The sequence below is a fragment of the Narcine bancroftii genome, chromosome 12 (genome assembly GCF_036971445.1).
Source record: "Narcine bancroftii isolate sNarBan1 chromosome 12, sNarBan1.hap1, whole genome shotgun sequence".
Taxonomy (NCBI): domain Eukaryota; kingdom Metazoa; phylum Chordata; class Chondrichthyes; order Torpediniformes; family Narcinidae; genus Narcine; species Narcine bancroftii.
Window position 1 is genome coordinate 12,822,645 of NC_091480.1, and position 20,604 is coordinate 12,843,248.

At 42.9% G+C, this 20,604-nt stretch overlaps 1 protein-coding gene and 1 long non-coding RNA gene across 2 annotated transcripts in view; one reads left to right on the forward strand and one right to left on the reverse strand.

The window, feature by feature from the left end:
- LOC138747116 (cytoplasmic phosphatidylinositol transfer protein 1-like) overlaps positions 1–20,604 on the reverse strand; it is a 185,449-nt gene that overhangs the window by 4,878 nt on the left and 159,967 nt on the right. The window lies entirely within an intron of this gene.
- On the forward strand, positions 1,419–2,870 carry LOC138747118 (uncharacterized). The gene is made up of 2 exons (XR_011347316.1): positions 1,419–1,690; positions 2,516–2,870. It is a non-coding gene; the product is annotated as an uncharacterized lncRNA (long non-coding RNA).

A 20,604-nucleotide genomic window follows, 5' to 3' on the forward strand; every position in this document is an offset into this window, starting at 1 on the left:
AAGCTGAGAGGAAGACATTTTAAAGGGGATTTGAGGGAAATGTATTTTTTACACACCAGAACTTACTGCCAGAGGAGATTGTAGAATCACGTAGAATCACAACATTTCAGAGACACTTGGAACAGGCAAGGCACAGAAAGAAATGGACCTAATGTTGGCAAAAGGGATTAGTGTAGATAGACTAAAAGGTCAGCATGGATGTGGTGAAGGGTCCAAACAATTCATCAACTCAATGACTCCATGACAAAGGGTCTTTCATCTCAAAGAACTACAAGATCATGATATAGGAGCAGAAGTCGGCCCATCAAGTCTGCATTGCCATTCTAGTCATGAGCTGATCCATCCTCCCACTCAGCCCCACCCCCTGGCTTTCTCCCCGTAACCCTCGATGCCCTGACTAATTAAATTCCTGTCAATCTCGCTTCCACAGCCGCCCATAGCAGTAAGTTCCGCAGACTCACGACCCTTTGTCTAAAGAAATTTTTCCGTATCTCTGTTTTAAATTGACAACCTTTTATCCTGTTAAATAACCCTCTTTCTCTTTCCATACATGTTGCTTGATCTTGTTTTATTTCAGAGTTCCAGCATCTGCGGTTTTTAAAATTCATACACCATTCATTCCCTTTGTATATTTTAACATCTGAAAAGCTACTGAAGTGAAAGCCATTCTTTGGAGGATTTTCAACAATGACTGATAACATTGGTACTGGTTACACAGAGAATGTGCAAACTTCAAACAGACAGGATTGACTAAGACTCACTGGAGCTCTGAAGCACCAGCTCTTCTAGTTGCCCTACGGACCTCTATTCTTTGTCCGTGAAACAGAGAGACTTAGAGGTTGTTGTCGAGGTAATACAGAAAAGGCTGAGTCCAGAAAGGTGAAACAAAAGATGAAAGAATGAAATAATAATGAAAATCAAGTTCAAAACACATGTCCAGAACAAAATGTCTCGTTAATCCCAGTTCAATAAATGGCTGGAATTTTAAAAAAATAGATGAGGATCTGGAATCAAAGACTTTGGAGATGTTTAAAATGCAGTTAGAGGCATTGCTTGGGGAGGTGGATTACAAAGGGAAGAATGCTTGTTAAGTAGAAAAATGCAGTTGAAAAATAAATTATTTGAAGCATCATTTGTGTAATATCGCTCCAAGGCTGAGATGATTATTAGGTAAATGAAGTGGAAAGAGCGAGTTGTGTTCATTCAAAGGTAAATGTAATTACATTAAAATAACCCCAAACCATCACCATCACCGTTATATCCTATCATTAATCATTCTGAATTTTTCTCTGTTCCACTGCCAAAGTCTGGTAGTTTTCAAACAAACCTACGCTTTGGGGACCTTCATATCTGAACCTGTGGCAGGAGCCAATCTCCATGGTGATTCAAGAAAGTTGTTTGTGTGCATAACAGAGACAGAGAGCCTTGGTAAACAGTTGAATTCGAGCAGATGCGAGGACGTGGATTGTGTTCCGATCAAAGCACTGATGTTAGCGAGACTAGGTTCTTGAAAACTGTTCCTGATTGCAGCTGGGAAAGGAAAGTTTGGTAATGGGCCAACTTCAGTTGCTTCAAACACCTTAAATAAGGTTTTAAAAAAAAAACTCCACAGCACAACCGTGGCTTCCATCGTAAAATGAGTGTGGGCACAATCCAGCAAGGAGTCCTTTAAACATTGGAAGCTATTAAGGTACTTCTTGACAGCTCTTGACAAATATATAATTTTTTAAAAAAATCTGATGTTGGAAATCTGGAATAAAATCTGAAATTATCGAAAACACCCAGCGGGTCATCAATGGAAAGAGAAACAGAGTTAATGTTTTGAATTGGCCTGAAACGCAGTTTCTCTTTCCCTGCACGGTGCCGGCCCTGTCAAATATTCTCACCTATTTCTGTTTTTATGCCAGCGAGGGAAATGTCTGGTTTTCGTCCTGCGGAAGAAGGCTCGGGGCTGGCATTTTCCGAGGGCGATGAAACAAAACAGAACTGCTGGACTACCGTGAGACCAGCCAAGTTCCTCCAGCATTTCCGTGTTTTTTTAAAACAGAACTGCTCTCTGACAATTGAGGCAGGCATTCATTCACCCTTGTTGCCTGCACAATAAGCATGAGCAGTGGTAGACACGGCTGCAACGCAGCTCCACACTACCCAGTAGAATTGACCTTGGAAACAAAGTGCAAGTCTCAGCTAAAACCGTTAGCACTAACACCTTAGAGTATTTGTGGTCTACGCATTAATAATCCAACCAGAACATTGCTCTTGGATGATATCTGTTTAGTTCCTGTCCATTCTCAAATATGGACGAGGAACAAGTCATGTAAACTGAACTAAATAACCTCCACCTCTTCCACCAATAAGAGCTTATTCATTCTGAGACAGTCTGCAGTGAAATTACTTCTGATGTCACTGTACAACAAATATTTTGGTTCCTGAACACTTTTGGGTGTATTTTATAGATTTTGGCCTGCTGATCATGAAAATTACCTTAAAATTTTCCTATTGTACCGTTTTTTAGATAAAACCTATTTTTGTGATGGCCTGCCCTATTTTAAGTCCACTTCAAGCATATTAAACCACGAAGCGCAACATGTCGTTGAAAATTCATTTCTGCATTCGCACTTGGACGTCTTCCCCGCTGATCTTCACCGAACACGGTGAAGGGTTTCACCAGGACATGGAGACCTTAGAAAAGTGGTATCAGGGCAACTGGAATCCATCAACGCTGGCCGACCATTGTTGGACCCTGACATCAGATGTGGAGTACAAATGAAAAACAGCGGCAAAACATTTTTAGGTCATTTGAACTAACGCAGTGTCAGGATCATTATGTGATTAAACGTGCTAAATTCAATAAAAGTTAATTTAATGTTTCTCCAACTTCCTACGTGATACAGCAAATCTGAAGTTATCTTTGTGTCCAGCTTGAAGTTGTTTATCATAGTCCCCAATTTTTTGGCAGGGCGCAAACCTTTTAAAAAAAAATTGTTGTCCAGGTGCTCCATCACCTTACTCGTTAATTGAAGTTTACAAATCTAATAATTCTATTTGAACTGTGACCAACTGAACTTCCTTACCTAGTTTTCTGCTGGGTTCTCTTCAAGGGATAAGTTATTATTTAGATGAATGAAATACACTTAATTCCCTCAGCAGATTGGTCTTTAATCAGGGGTTGTAGACTCAAAGGCTTTAAGGATTAGGGGGTGGTTGAGACAAAAATGTTCTTCAGGGCAAAAATGTTCTGTCCTTAAGCTGGGCTGTCTTATATTACATCAGACTTACTAAGGAGCGAGTCCGAGACGCCCTGTGAAATGACCCAGTAAGTTAGTATTCAAGGAGCAAATAAGGAAAGCCAACAAACCACCTTCTTCTTCCTGCCAAAGTATCAGAGAAATTGATCCCTTCAGCTCACTTCATCTCCACCGAATGCGATGCCTGTCTACATTCATTCCTTTTGCCTGCGTTACGCCCATACCCCTCTGTCCTTCTCCTACCCAATTACCAGTCCAAATGCCTTTTAACTGTTATAATTGTCTATGCCTCTAGCATTTCCTCTGGTAAATCGCTCCAGATATTCATCACCCTCCATGTGAACATGTACCCTTCACATCTTTTTGAAATTTCTCCCCATTCACCTTAAGCCTGTTTTCCCTTGTTCTCCATAATCTCCCCATCCCCCTCACCCCTGGAAAAAAAGATTCTGGTGATCCTATCCATGCCCTTCCGATATTGGTCTCCAATATTCCACTGAGAATCAACTTAGCCTATCCAAACACTCCTGATAACAACAGCCTTCCATTCCTGGCAACATGCTGGTGAATCTCCTCTTCACTCTCTCTATTGCTACCCTATCCTTCCGAATAATACATGAAAAAAAAAAGCATTTAAATAGAACTGGTTGTACTATTTTTAGTAGTCAGTGTGCACAAAAATCTTACGCAGTGCAATTTTTTTTTCCTGTGACAAAACACATGTAAACTTGAAATTGTTTCAAGGAAATTTTGGCACAGCCTATCTCCCATGGCTAATAAAAACTGTATTGGCCTCTTTTAAAAGAATACAAGTATGGTTGCCTTTGACAAAGTAATAAGATTAATTACTCCATTATTTGAGGTCACTAACCTTTGGGGTGCACATTAGTTTCCTTTGTGTGCTGGTCGCAGAACGTCTGTGGGCACGCACGTGCACAGCTTAGAGGGAACCGTGGTTGTACACTTGATGCACCTTAAACAACACGGCTCTGGATGAGAGCTGGGAAGCGGATTGATCTCCACAATTGTCCTTATAGTTCACATTACTTACCTCTTTTCGGATGTTTTGATAAAGGATACCTTTGACCTGTGTTAATACTTTGGACTTCCCTGGATTAGTGAAGGAAAGAGTTGCAATGCCCTTTATCATGTTATTCATTTGAGCAAACTCCTTCTGCAGGATATACTTCCAAAGGGGAAAGGCCCAACCATTACTCCAAAACAAGATATTCAACAAAACAGATGATGAATACAGGCACATAAAAATGAGAAAGAAATCATGAGGAATAAAAAACATACATTTGTCCAACAGACCCATTATGGATCAGAGGAAGCGGGGACTTGAGATCCAATTTTTTGGTTGGTTTCAACTTGCATCTGGCACTCGAATGTTCGGACTTCCTCCAAAGACAAGTCTGTGAAAAGGTCAAAGAGGTTGCTGACTGCGGAAACATATTCCTCTTGCAGATTCAGTGAGGAGCAGGTGGGAAGTAATGTTATTGTCGGGGGCAGCTACCGCCTGGGTGAAGGGCCAGCCACAAAGGTTGGGTGTTAGTATTTTTATTTGAAAGAGGAGTTGAAAGCCACCCAAAAGAAAACAAAAAGGAGTGCTGAAAACTCTTTTGAAGTTCGACTGAAGATCAATTTGAAGCAGGAAGATTGCAACTCGCTGCTATGCAGCTGAAGGTTTAGTCGCCAGACGTGCAGGCAGCAGATTTAGCAAAGACCAAGGAACCTCTTCAGAGAATTGCTGACCACGCCGCAGATATGGAGAAGTTATTCATGACCGAGTCCAGCAAGCAAGGATTGGCTGACAAGAAATGACCAAGCGATCCAGAAAGTTGACACCACAATTCACGATAAGCAAGTCGTCATGACTGTAGATGTCTTCCCTCAATCCTTCCACTCCCCCCACCTCTCAATAGTTGGGCAGTAAAGGCTTCTTTATGTGCTGTACCCTGCCAGATTTTCATTCCTCAACAACTTCACTCAAATGAAAGCTGCCTCCCTGTAGTTAATGACAGGTAGAATTGCCATCATACTGATCTCCAACGAGCAAAATCTGACATTTGCTGACAAGATAGCAACTGACAAGAACCGATCAACATTCACTCCGCAGTAGGCGCACTTGAGCAAAAAAAAACTTATCAAACTGTTGTTCTCGGAATGCACACATTTGGGTTACCACATTTTCTTCTGTTACAATGGTAATGACATTTTACATTTGTTAGATAAGTTGGCACAGAGAGCTTGTTTCTGCCCTCAAACTCATTGGTAGAAACATGCCCAGAGGTCACAAAAGCTGCTGTGCAAATCATAATCTTTTCTCCTTACTCTCTAAATACTCGGGTCAGTCAAAGGTTGTGTTTGTTTCAAGCTGCTTATACTCATAATCCACTCAATTAAAAATAAAATTAGGGAACAAAAATCTGGCTTTGTTAATTGTGATTATAAAGAAACCACGGTATTACTGTAAAAATATCCTTTTCTTTATCAATGCACTTTATGACGTTGAATCGAATGCCACACTAATTTGTCCATGCTGTTGACTTTCAAATCCCCTCTGAAGTGGTAAATTTATTAATCCTTTTGTGGGAAGAGCACTGGGATACCGATTAAAAAATTTTAAACATGGATCGCGGAATAAAAGGTCATGATTTCTTTGCAAGTTTGTGACCTCTGAGCCCGACGTGGCTTGTACGATATAATTTACATTCCGCAGAGGTGTCAAAGGGATGGACACCGGTGATAAATGGCATGCAGAGGAGTAGCTGCAACGCTCTGCAATTTATTTCCCCGACAGTCTTCAGGAAGCTTTCTATCCTGCAAATGATTACCTGTCAAAGCTGGCAAAATCTCTTACCAAAATCCTATAAGAGGCCACTTCTTCCAGTAAAACGTGGGCAGAATATAATTTGTAGTTAATACAGCAGCTTGTGGGTCAGATGGTCGGAGCAACAGCCTGTGGCTAGTGCAATCACTGGGAAAGCCATCGTAATAAGAGCCGTGGCCGATCTGACGACAGGTTCATCTCCACCTACCTGCCTTTTCCTCATATCGTTTAATTCCCCTGCGATGTAAAAATCTATCCAGCATAATCCCGGAGGTCGCCTCCACTGCTTCAATGGGCAGCAAATCCGCAATGCACCACCCTCTGAGAAAAGCAGTTCCTCCTCATCTCCGTCCTAAATCTACTACCCTGAATCTTGAGGGTATGTCCCCTAGCTCTAGTCTGCCCCTCCAAGGGGAACAACTTACCTACGTTTTTATACGATCTCCTCTCATTCTACTAAATTCAAGTGAGTACTCAATCTCTCCTCGTACACTGACCCCCACATCTCCGGAATCAACCTGGTGAACTTCCTCTTCCCCGCCTCCAAAGCCAGTACATCCTTCCTCAAGAAAGGAGACCGGAACTGCTTGGCCAGAGGCCCAGTTACGGCATCACCAGTACCTTAAGAATCGCAGCATAACCTCCCTCCTCTTAGATTCAATCCCTCTTGCAATGAAGGCCAACATTTCATTTGCCTTTCTGATAGCCTGCTGCACCTGCAATCCAACCTTCTGCAATTCATGCACAAGTATTCCCAAGTCCTTCTGCAAGGCAGTATGCTGTAATTGGTTGCAATTTAAATAATGATCTCTGCATTAACAGTGCATTAACAGTGCAAAGTGTTCATGCTTCCCCCCCCCCCCCCCCACCCCACCCTGGTGACCCTGGTGACTTTTAAATTGTACCAAGCACACCCATCATTGCAATAAAATCTCACTCAGGATTCAGCAAGTCCTGAAGTCAGTTTAATCCATTGGGATGAAATACTGGGCATCTTATCGATCTCCCTCTATTGGACTCACTGGCTTCTGTTGCTTGCCAAAGGCAGTGTGCGTTGGCGATATTCCCCATCAACTCATCTATTGTGGCCACGGCGAGTGCTGGCGTTGGCAAGTCTGTGATCACTCCCGTTGTCTACAGGTTCGCTATGACAGCTTAACATCATTTGTGCAATCTCCAATTCCCCATCACCACCTTTAAGATCTTTACTGCTATTTACAATCCCTCCTTAATTATACACTTACGTCTGTATAAATAATCTATGGATATCATTCACTTCAATGATTCTCTGAATAATCCAATCTTTTAGTAATCAACCTTTTCACACCTGAGTGGTCAACAAACTCTAACATTCTGTCAATCATGGCCCAATCATAATCAAACAAAGCAGGAGCACTGGTGGGCCCATTAAGCCCTTGAGCGTACACTGCTATTGGATTAGAACATGACTGATCGCTTGCGACAAGTTCACACACCCTCCAAACCACTTGATTTGCCTGGTGTTCAAGTCGCTAGCTGTCTTGGCATTGACTGTGCACAGTGACCGGGCTTCCCATTTCTCTTGCCCCTTTTCCCCTGGCACTCTGTCCCAGGAATTAACTGGGAATTTACTGGGACAGGGTCCAGTGGAAAAGGAACACTGTCCCAACGCTGGCGTCAAATGACATCATCTCACACCGGGGAATAACGGCCTCTACCCCTACTCATTATCCCCGGTGTTTGTTGATGCCGGTGCGCTGATAAAAGCAGTGGAAAAGGGACAGCAGAAAGTCACCTGCTTCCAGCGGAAGGGAAAACGATCTCCGATGCCCGGGGACGAGTTGTGTCCAGTGATTCGTGTCGTTAAGGGTGGCCCAGTGGAAACGGCACAAAGGGCTTCCTATCCCGGGACACTGCATCGCCAATTAACTGGGGTGCCAGTAGAAAAGGGGATGCTGAGGCGCAGATTCATGGCACTCTGCAAATCTCACAGACAGGTGGGAAGCAACAATGTAACTTCCATTTAAAGAGCAAAAAAGCTTGGCACCCTGATAGGAAAAGCTGAGCCCAATATTCGGAGATTGAATTTATTCCACTGAGTAACGGGTTTAGCAAAACGATACGTAATCAGCTGTTCTAACCTTGACTGCTTTTCAGGAAAACTCACCAATCAGCTCTCCACTAGCTTCATACCTGCTCCTAAATTCATCGAATCCCATCTCGTGAGATGGCGTAAAATTAAAATGGCCCCACCTCACTTAAATTTAAATTTAAAAAAAGCAAAACTGCCTGGCCAGGAGCATTGCTGCTTCAAATAGCAAAGACTGAAAACTTAAATGGAAGCAGCACGACCATCAGATCTCCGAGGGTTAGCGATAGCGAGCTGCTGCGAAAATAATCAGACACCCTTGTTAGTCAGGATTAGCAATGGAAAGCACAGATGGGAATGCACCGAGCTGAAGATCTCAGAGAAAAGAACACATCTGGCAAAGAGGCCATGCTGGGAATTTCTCGTCCAATTGCTTCTGCAGAATACTTCGACGGATGTTTGAAGCCAGCTCGCTGACAGACATCTGAGTGCAAGCGGAAGCAGGAGCAGAGAATGTAAAGTGCTTTGTTTCAGTTTCCAGGGCAGCTTAACAAGACACAACATAAACCGCAGATGTAATTACTTTTTGGTAATGCAAGAATTAATCGCGACGTATATTGCAACACAATCTACAAAATTCAATTCTCGACAGTTTCATGTTAACCAAAGCTCTCAGAAAAATACCAACAAACCACGTTCCAGTCAATTCTCAACAGATGACTGATAGCAAGTTAAAATGGAGAATGTTTATTAATGAGATGCAATTATCTGCACTTATATCACTGAATGACAAGAGTAATAGCAGCCACCGTGATTAAGGCCACTACAATTACAGGGTCTTACAACATGAGTTGGTCCAAGACAAATCAACACGCAATGAAATGTTTTGCAGGATTTGGACGGGTATTAGTCCAACCAGATTGGCTAAATGCATTCTAAAATATTTCACCAGGGCCAAGTGCTCTGTGAAAATTTGTTAGTGAATTAGCACTGGGTAGTCACGAGTAGAGCAGTCCCGATTTAAAACCTGTGCCAACTTGCCTTGGGTTATGGGTCATCAGACAAGGACAGCTGATGTTTTCCATTTCCTTGACTGAATTGCATTCAAAGGCAATGAAAACAGCTAAGAACCAGGGTCCACAGTATTGGCCATCTCCTCTTTGTACTCAGTCTTGATGAAGGATTCAGTCTTTTCTTCCCACGGATGCTGATCGACCCGCTGAGTTCCTCCAGCAGGTCGCTTGTTGCTCTGGATTCCAGCGCCTGCAGTCTCCTGAGTGTTTCTACTCTCTAAACTGGAGCAGGCCAGAATCGTCACCATATCTATGAAGGGCTAGATGAGCACCAGGACAATGTGGGACAAACTGGGAAATAGAATGAGGTAGAAAGCATTTTACTTGGGTGGACATGGGTACAATGGGCCAAACAGCCTCCTTCTGTGCCGATAATCAGTACGTGTTTTGGGTTAATGAGGTGATGGTTTAATTTGATGACCAAGGGGTGGATGGAAATGGAAATATTAAATTCAGCTGGTTAAAACACTTGGGATCAAACCTCATTGTGGTTGCCATTTCTGGCCCATAACTTTTGTCTGTAGACCATCTGCTGCTGTGAATCTGTACTGCTTTGAGAGGGGCCAAGTGGCCAGCTGACTTGGAAATGCAGAAACCGGCAGAGCAGCATCCAGACCACCAGCAACATGCACACAACAGCACCTCAGCACTGACAGAATATCAACTGAAAGCAATTCCCATTTTGACTCTAAGGGAACATGTCAATGTACTTACTTCACTAGTCTTTGTGCTGGCTATTCATTTTGATTACTGTATATGCCTATGTATAAGGCGACTGGGTGTATATGAACAACCCAGAATTTCCACTTATAATGTAGGTTTTGAGCTATACGCGCAGTATAAAACTACTTCAAGTTTTTGAACCCTTTGTATCAAGTTTGCAAAGTTCATAGGCATTTCAACCATGTTTCTGATGAACGTTTCTTATGTTGTTGTAATACATAGCCATTTGACATCTACGTGCTTCTCTAGAATCGGCCATGTGTACGGTACCTCCTCTCATTGTAGCCTCTCATTCATACTTGGAACTTTCCAAGAAACCCTGTCTTTAAAAGTTTAAAAGTACCAGTAACTGGTGATTGGCCTAAAGAGAATGCACCCTGGAACCCTGGCTAATGTTTGTCACCTGTTGCTTCCTTTGCTGTGCTGTCATTTTAAGGTATGCTAGATGGGTTTAGAATATATTTTTATTGCTTTAATATAACACTAATTTGGGTGGCATGGTTCTCGTAGGGATTAACACAACGCTGTTACAGTGCCAGCGATCAGGGCTTGGGTTCAAATCCCGCGCGGTCTGTAAGGAGCTTGCACGTCCTGCGTTGGCTTTCCCCAGGGGCTCCAGTTTCCCCCCACCATTCAAAACGTTGTTGGTCAATTGGGTGTGATTGGGAAGTTCGGGTTCGTGATCTGAAAGGGCCTGTTATCATGCTGTATGTCTAAATTTAAATTAAAAAAAAATACTATTAATCCAGCTTCCCAAAAATAAGTTTCAGTGGAAAAATATTTAGTGGAAGGACTGAAGAAATTATGCTAGGGTTTTATGCTGAGCTCCCTCGCCACGGGGAACACTTTAAACCACATATTTATAGGGTTCAAATATGCTGACATGTAGGTAATTGTGTTGATTCCCAACTAATTGGACTCCTGAGATCTACACAGTTGTAACTATCATTTAATACCTTTCCAGGTAGATAACTTGCAGGAATGTGGTGCTCAGTTAAACGGACCACGATCATTGGGAATTATATTTTGAGACTGTATCTGTCTGTAGAGATCTTGAGTGAACACTCACAAAAAGTGCAGAGGAAACGTTCAGTACTCCGCTGCGTTCCCACCTCACCGGGGAGAATTTTCAACTGCCACTTAAATCACAATTAGGCTGGACAAAAGGATTTTGTGGAATTCTCTCTTGGGTTGTTTTCTCTGGAGCATTGGAGACTGCGAGAGCTGATGGAAGTTTATGAATTATGAGAGGCATGGATGAGGTAGACAGTCGGAACCTTTCCTCCAGACTAAAAACGCCAAGTGCTAGAAGACGCATTAAGGTCATGGCTAATGTGATTTATGGTGTGAAAAATAAAAAATTTAAAAAAAAAGGTGAGGGGGTGGAGGGATGGGGGTGATTTTAAAGGAAATGTATGGGGCTTCTTTTTTTTAAAAAAACACGAGTCCATGCCTCTCGATTAACCTATAAACCCCCGGTACATGTCGAACAGTGGGAGGAAACTTGAGCTCTCGGGAAAAACCCGCGCAGACACTGGGAGAGCTTGCAAACTCCTTACGGACAGCCTGGGATTCGAACCCTGGTCCCGATCGCTGGCGCTGTAAAAGCGTTGCGCTCACCGTCACGCCGCCCTTAAAGAGCACTGATAATGAAATGTTGTTGCTTTTTGCAATTGGATGTAAAGTTTTTTTCAGAAGTATAAACTGCTGATGTTAAAAAAGATGATTTTCCTTCCACAGAAACCTAGATTATAAAACATCTTTAATCTATTAGCAGGCAGCTCCTTTTAAGAGGTCTGTTGGTTAGAGATAGTGCAGTAATGTAACAATAACCCTGTTTAATTACTGCTCCCAGCCAGGAGAGCATATTAATAAATTAATCCTCATTATCAATTTAAAGGGCGTTTACTTGCAAATAGAATCTAAAGCTGTCCACTCCCATGAGTACGAAATAGCCTCAAAGCAAATAATTCTCTTATGACCATTCTATAGTCTAGCAGTGGGCATTCCCGTACTTCTGACATTGTGGGCATTCAAATGATCTGACCTCCACTTGCCAGAGGTGTTGTCTTTCATATGTGAATGCAAAGCTTGGTGGATGTAAAAGATCCCAAGACACTCTTCAAGAGTAAACCCAAGGACCAATAATTTATGAATTATTGAAGCTTTAACATCTGGTGACATTAATCTCTTTTCCATTGGCCCCTCGTGACTGTAATAAGGTTAAAAGAAATGCCCTTTCACTATTAGCGCCTTTTGTCATTTTGGGGTTTTAACGGCTGAAATAATTAAAAGGTCATGGACATGGAAGCCAGATTGCTGATCTGCATCAGAGTCCATTTTGTAAATTTTAATCTGACATCATTTGGGGCTCAGGTGAGCAATAGAGAGATAGCAGACTCAGCAATTTGGAAACAGGGTTGCGTGACCTTTTTCTCCTTTGCTCTCTGTGGGACAGGGACTGGTAATATTTGGCAGGAAAAATGTGCTGATGCTGTCGCATCTTTGGAAGCGAGCACCTGAAAGATCGACACTTTGTTGTTACTGCGGAGTTTCTTTAATGGGTTCTCTTGAACCAACTAAAAGACACCAGTAGATCAATAGCCAAGACTTTCATTTCAGTAGAGCCTTCTGCTTCTCTCTTTAGACATCCCAAAGCGGTTTATGATCCGTGAAATACCTTTGTAGCATAACAAAATTAAAATGTAGGGAAAAAAGCATTTATACACAAAATCTCGACAAATATCAAATGATGAAAGCCATTTTAACTGCACTGGATGCTTGAAAAAACTTCCCTTCTTTTAATTTTGGTTAATTCTGTTCAAAGACACTGTTTAACATCTAATCTCAGAGATGGAAGTACCAACAAAAGCAGCACATCCTCAGTTCTACCTCACAGCTCATCCAGGGTAGTGTTCTTGTTTCTGGATTGGGTTTAGAACCAACCTCCATTCTATCAGGAGCATCCACTGAAAGCCACAAGAGTGAATAGAGTAAAGCTCTGCCAATCCGGATGCTTGGGACAGGTGGATTTCCCACATTTGGGATTCTAATAGCACTCAAACACTTTTTTAAAAATGGAAATTGCTTCATCGGATAATAAGTTTTACAGCTAACTCTGTAAATTTAAAGGGAGGGTGAGAAATGTTTAAAAGCAGCATAGGTTCCGAGGCATCAGTGATTTAGTGTGTGGGAACCAGGGCCCTAGTGAGTTTGAGTGTGGGAATCAGTGGCCCAGTGGGTTGGAGCGTGGAAACAGTGCTCCAGAGAGTTAGAGTATGGGAACCAGTGTCTCTCCCTCCAAACCCCCCGCCCCCCATGAATTAGGGTGTGAGAACAGTGATCCAGTGAGTTAAGTATATGGGAAACATTTCTCTAGTCAGTTGGAGTGTGGAAACTGTGCCGCAGAGAATTAGTGTATGGGAACCAGTGCTCCAGTGCATTAGTGTGTGAGAACCAGTGCCCCAGTGGGTTAGTATGCAGGAACCAGTGCTCCAGTGAGTGAGTGTGTGGGATCCAGTGTCAGGGTGAGAGTGAGTTAGTGTGGGAAACAGACCCCAGTGAGTTCTAGAGTGTGAACTAGTGCCCCAGTGGATTAGAGCATGGGAACCAGTGTCCCAATGCGTTAGAGTGTGGGAATGAAGGCTCCAGTGAGTCAGATTGTGGGGACCAGTGTTCCAATGAGTTAATGTGGGAGCCAATGCTGCAGTGAATTAGTGTGTGGGAACCAGGGGCCTAGTGAGTCAGAGGGTGGGAATCAGGGGCCTAGTGAGTCAGAGGGTGGGAATCAGGGGCCTAGTGAGTCAGAGGGTGGGAACCAGGGCTCCAGTGAATTGAAAGGGAGTGTGGGAAGCAGGGCCCTTGTGCATTAAAGGGAGCACAGACTGGAGTTTTACCTCGTGATCCAAGGACTGAATCATCAGGATTTCTGAGAAAATAGAGTAGCGGATTACTTTACTTTGTTCTTTCAGTCTCTTCTACCTGCCTACCATTTGAAGAGACCCGAGGTCAATTCAAATTAAATGGATTTGTAGGTTTGAATTTACACAGCACTTGCCCAAACCTCTGGCTGAGCTTGTGGGATGGAGGCAGATTGTTCGTGCGGAGTGAGAAGACCCAAGATTACCTTTGGAAATACTGCCTTGGGGTGTTTTGAAGGGGGAGAACTGGCACCTGTCGCAAACTTTTAAGGTGCCTCAAGGGGTAACTCACTCGCGCCTGGAGCAAGAAGCCTGCAGGATAAACTCCCCTCCTGGGGGTAGAAGGAAAGGGTCGCACAAAACGACGGAGGGATTTGAAAACAAGGACGATGATTTGTGGTTTATCTGACCTTCAAATGGTCGTTAAACGACATTAATAGATTCAAAAATGAAAGAAGTATTAGAGTGATTAAAAGAAAGGCAATTCCCATAGCTTTATGAAACATGGACATTTCGTGTTCGTGCGGATTCGTGGTGGGAGGTGAAATGTACTGAAGGGCCTGTTTCCAGCGGTATCTCTCAATGAGAATAAGTCGAGGGGAAATGGGACTGACGAGGTTTCTCAGCATGAACTCTGCTTTCAATGGCTCCCTTCTCTGTTATTATAAGCATATAACATGAATATTTTTCCTCTGCATTTGTATGACAAGTTAAACAGGGGACTGATCATCTGGCCTGGATAATCTTTCCAACAATAAATGAAAGATTCCAACATTCAGGCACACAAATCCACTTGAGTCAGATTTCAGGAGTAATAGCTTGAACCTCCTTGCATTTAAATTGCTTTGCTGGAACTGAGGAAACCATTTCTCCTAATTGCAGTACTGCCTACACCTTGTATAATGAGGATACAATTTATTACACTCCATGATGTTGAAGCAAACAGATGTGAAGCGAGTAGGATGAATGCAAGAACAGCAGCGTCAAAAGGCCACTGATTGGTAGTTCAATGGTGTTTATGTTCCGATGAGACAATGAAATATGTTCAAAAACAGATGTTTGCCTTGGATCTAATCTGCATCTCTGGGAAAACACGAGGGGTGGGGCTGGTGAGAAATTCTTCACTCAAACCATATGTGTGGGAGAAGAATGCTTCATAACGCCGAGACCAAAGGCAGATTTCTTTCTTTTCTGAGTGAACTAGATGGGAGTTTACTAGTAATCTTATTGCTTCATGGTCACCTTTACCAATGCAAATTATTATTAGAGTGAAACACGAAAATCTCCAGATGGTGTGATTGTAGTAAAAACACAAAAATGTTGGGAGGAACTCCGCAGGTTGAGGGAGAAGGTAAAAATAAATAATTAACTTTTCAGGCCTGAGTCCTTCAAGGTTGAAATTATTATTAGGATTATTACAACATTAGCAATATCTGCCTGAACAGTCCATTACTATAAAGTTATTGAAAGGATACGTGTGTGATATATGTCGTATTTGACGGCATATAGGAACCCCATTTTCCTCCCCTCCCCCCCCCCCCCCCCAAAAACCATCCTGAGTCTTATACGCGAAGGTAACATTTTGGAGCCGCCATTTTAGGCACTGTAGTGGAGGCTTTCATCCACCAGATGGCAACAGGAGGAAAGCGCTCAAGTTACACTATTGCATTCAAACTAAAAGTTGTAACGTACTCTAAGGAGCATGATAATAGAGCGGCAGCTAAAGTCTTTGGAGCGCCCCCGACAGCAAAAACAGTTTACGCACGGAGAAAGCAACAAAAAAACAGCTAGAGGCGGCTAAAAAGGGTAAACGTAACCTTTGATGTCCAGCCCCCACGTTGGCCACAACTTGAGAAGTTTTAAAAAAAAACTGGGTGTTAAATGAAAGAGAAGCAGGGAAATGCGTTTCTAGCAAGATGATGATGCATTGGTGTTACATGGAAATCTAATGTAGATTTAGGGTTAGAGAGGAGGCATGCAGAATTCTGTTCATGTATCCCATTTGAAAATATTTACACATAATTTGATAGCCATACATCAAAGATGATAATGCATAAGGCCAGGAGCTTAGGACAAGAACAAAAGCCTAAGGATTTTACTGGGATAGAGGGTTGGTGTTACCGGTTCATGAAACGGAGCGGTCTATCAATGCGTGCAAAAACATCGATTGCACAGAAAATGCCAGCGAATGATGAAGACAAAATAATAGAATTTCATAAGTTTGTAATAAATCCACAAAAAGGAACTTGTTTTGAACTGAGCCAAATAGGGAACATTGGGTGAAGTTCCAGCAACTTTCAATGTACCATCCAACAAAACTGTGAGGGTTAAAGGAGCTAAAACCGTCATAGTAAAAACCATTGGTCACGAAAAGACCTAACTATACAGTAGTTCTGGGCCGCAGTGCTGATGGCACAAAATGGCCACCGTTTGTAATATTTAAAAGAGAGACTCACCCCAACGTAACAAAATACCACGCGGTGTGTTTGTTCGTGTTCATCCAAAAGGCTGGATGGTCGAAGCTGGAATCAAATTATTGTTGCAGGAGAAAAAAACAAACCTGCCCTTCTGGTCTGACATCAGTTCTGGGTACACAGAGCTGAGGCCGTTTAAAAAAAAAGGCGCGCGAACTGAAAACCCGGATGGCTGTTATTCCCAGTGGTCTGACGAGCCATTTGCAGCCTTTCGATGTGTGTAGAAACAAGCTGTTTAAAAATAGCATGAGGAAACAAATGGATGGGAGAAAAAGACCGTGCACTCACACGAGCAGGAAGAGTGAAACGTCCCACCATTACACAGGTGTGTGAGTGGGTGAAGACATCTTGGGACACTGTAAGAGCTGGAATTATTATTAAGGCTTTTAAGAAGAGTGGATGGCACTGAGGATGGCGCATTATTTGAAGACAGTGACACCAGCAGTGGTGACGCTGAGTTTTTGGGCTTTGACTGTGACGGCGCTGATGAAGGTTCGGGCAGTGAAGACGATTAAAATCTTTGTTGCAGAACTTTGATGTTTTATTTTATTTTTGTTGATGATAATTGTTTTAATGTTCTCTTATAAAACGGTTTCTCCTCTTAATTACAGCAGTATTCTTATTAAAACGATTTTTACCCATGCCCTGTTTGGATATTCTGTCCAAGTTTTACCTATAAATACAGTAAGACTAATTTTTTCTAAAATATCCCTCTAAAATGGGGTGGGGTGGTCTTATACGCCAGTGGGTCCTATATGTCATCAAATATGGTTTTTATTTTGGGTCTCTATACATAGGCAGAACGGTTAGAGCACCAGCAATCAGGATCAGGGTTTGAATCCTATGATGTCTGAAAGGAGTTAGAATGTTCTCCCCGTGTCTGCATGGGTTTCCTCTGAGTGCTCCAGTTTCCTCCCGCTGTTCAGGACATACCGGGGGGCTGTAGGTCAAATGGGTTTAAATTGGGCTCATGGGCCGAAAGGGCCTGTTACCAGGCTGTATGTCTAAATTTTTTTTAAAAATTAATCTCTCTCTCTCTCTCGCGTCTGTGTGTGTGCACTATAGCCTGGGAGAACGCTGTTTTGTCGGGTTGTGGAGATGACAATAAACTTGAACTTGAATTTTCCCTAGCTGCCATGGCAGGATTCAAAAAGAATCAATAGCCTAGAAATCTTGAATATTTGAACCCTAATATATATGACTGTAACTCCACAACGAAATGAAACAAGAGTTAAACAAGACTGCCAATCCTAGGGTTGTGCTACAATTGCTGGAGAAACTTAGCAAGTCGGTCAGCAACTACAGAAAGCAAAGGGTCACTAATGCTTCGGGCCTGAGTCCTTCGTCAGAGCATTAGGGTAAAGGTCAGGTTGGAGTCTCACTCATGGCAACATTGACGAAAAATCATTAATGCCACAGGTTCACAATCGGCACAGAAATCGACCGTCCTTCAATCCATCACATATATGCTGACCCCTTTTGCTTGTCTTTACTAATCCCATCTGCCTGCCTTAGGTTTAAACTTCATCTTTCCGTATCTTGGCAATTCAAGAGTCTGCCTAAATGTGGATGTGACAGCGCCAGGTCCCAGATTTCAAATTTCAACCACATTCATGTAAAAAACCTATCCCTCAGTTCCCTCGTTGCCCTAGCAACCTGTACTTGAGAAGTGTGAGCATGTTGGGAGGCCGTTCTGTCAAACTCTGTTTCTTTTCAAGTTTACAGTTGGATGTTAGCCGTGAGATACCTTTTTGTGTAGATTATACTTAGCGTACACTTACACATTATGCCCAACTGTCCTTCACTTCTCATTTATAAATGATCCCTCAGCAAATTTCAACGGGAGAAAAAAAGTGTCAGCTTCTAAACATATGCTCGCAACACTTAGGTATGGCACGATACACAAATGTTTCTCCAGCACATTTGTGCATAGCACTTAATCCCAGCATCTGCAGATTTTCTTGCATCAATCTAAGTCTCGCAGCCTTCACGGAATAAACCAAAATACCTTCTGCTAAATTATTGCGCAGATTTCAGCCATTGTCCTTAATCACCAATCACAAACTTGACCACTGGTCAATGTCTCCAGCCCTGGGAACTGGAAGAGATTGAGTCAGCCCCTTTGCAACTTTGGAGTGTCAAACCACGGTCTATCCTCTCTTCCGCTTTCATAAAAGGGCAGTACGGTTAGCATAGAGGTTAGCGCAAAACGGACAAAGTGCCAGTGACCTTGGTTCGAATCTGGCGCTGTCTGTAAGGAGTTTGTACGTTCTCCCCATGTCTGCACGGGTTTTCTCCGAGCCCTCTGTTTTCTTTCCACCCTTCAAAACGTACCGGGGTGGGGGGGCGTGGTAGGTTAATTGGGTGTACTTGGGTGGCTGAAAGGGGCCTGTTACCCTGCTGTATATCTTAAAAAAAAAGTAAATGCCCAGCCCAGCTCACCTGCTGTTACATCCCTCTCTCACCTCTTTGACCCAGACTGCTCTAATACTCTCTGTCCTTCTTTGCTTATTTCTTGAAGAAAGGCAAAGGACAAAACGTCAACAATATATCTTGCTCTCCTACGGACGCTGCAAGACCGACAAGAGTTCACCCAGCATTTCGGAGTGGTTTTTTTTCCCTCAATAAACACGCTTGTCCAAAACTCCTACCTTGCACCAGGCAGTTTTCCCTTTGGCGGAGGCAGTCCCACAATGTTGTGGAAGTTAAGAAACAGGAGCAGGGACGGATGATTTGCCTCTTCTAACCTTCTCTACCATTCAACACGACCACCACTTCACTGAAGCAAGACCTCCTAAAGCACCTTCACAGAGGTTTTGCTGTGCTAACCGTGTATCGAATTGGTGCTATGTTCCACCAGCCTCTGCAGGCGAAAATCAGAACAAATGCTTCCACAAAAACTTAAATGGTTGCCTCATTCCATAATAATTGGCAGTGCTGTCTGCATTGATGTTACCCAGCTCGTACTGGCACATGTTTCAGAGTAAAATGCCCCCATGGATTCAATAAATTGGATTGAGTAGAACGCCCTGGTCTGTTTATTTTTATTTATCTGTCACAATAAATTTAGGAGATTTGTTGTGTCTAAGAGCTTCCTTTATTGAGTACAACACAGAGCATGATGAGATGAATGGGAGTTTCAACAGTAAGGGTCCATGTTGAAGGGTACTCATTAGAAAGCTAGGGAGCTGCAGGGCTCCCTTTCATTCATTCATTGACTGGACAGCGGCAGGCCTGACATGTATTACCCATTCCTAACTGCCCCCGAATGAGCAGGGCTGAGAGTAACATTAGTATCTTATCGGTAAATATAGTAAAGCCGCAGATATGCTGGAGGAAGTCAGGAGGATTCGCAGCGTCCACAGGAGGTAAAGATGGATAACCGGGCCCTTCTTCAAGGTCTGAGTAAAAAGCAGTAAGGCATCTGAATTAAAAGGCTGGGGAGAAGGTAAGAGTGGGCAGGGCGAGGAGCACAGGCCAACAAAAGGTGATGTTGGTGCCTTAACCTCGACGTATCTGGTTTCCATGAGCACCCATCCCCATCTTTCCCGGTGTCTACGCTCTGTCCCTCTTTTTCTCTCTCTCTCTCCTTTCCCCCAGCTCTGCTTTCACAGAGCCAAAAATAAAAATGTAAAACCATCCCATATCAGTAAATATTTCCCATTTTATCCAGTTGTTCTGATAGTTTCCATCACTATGCCACTCTGGGCCATATTTGATTACTGCTGAAGTGTCAGGAACCACACGTAGACCAAGACAGGTAAACACCACAGATTTCCTTCCTTTAACAGATTACTTTTTAAAAAAACAACAATTTGGCAAGTTCATTATCACCGTTACTGATACTCTAGCTTCATTTATTTATCAGTTTAGCTGCCCTAGCACGGCAAGTGATCAGAATGGAGTACACCTTGCCTTTGCCCAGAATGTGCAATAATGAGGCCATCAGACATCTTACAACGTGGCTGGTTTGAGCTCTCCTGATTTCAGTGTAAATCCTACATGAGAGAGAATGGATCAGGGCTCTGGTCAATGCACATATTCACATCTCAATACCAGCATCAGAGTTCTGTGTTCTTGTTGAGATTCACTGGAAAATGGATATATTCAAGTCTTCTCATCAATGATTGAAAAGCTTTTCATGACACCAAATACCCCTCCTCTCCTTTTCCCACCTTCATGTGGCAGGTGATGAGAAAGTTGTGGCTAACAAGAGAGAGGGATCGCGTGCTATTAGTGCATAGGCAAAAAAATAGTTGCATTGT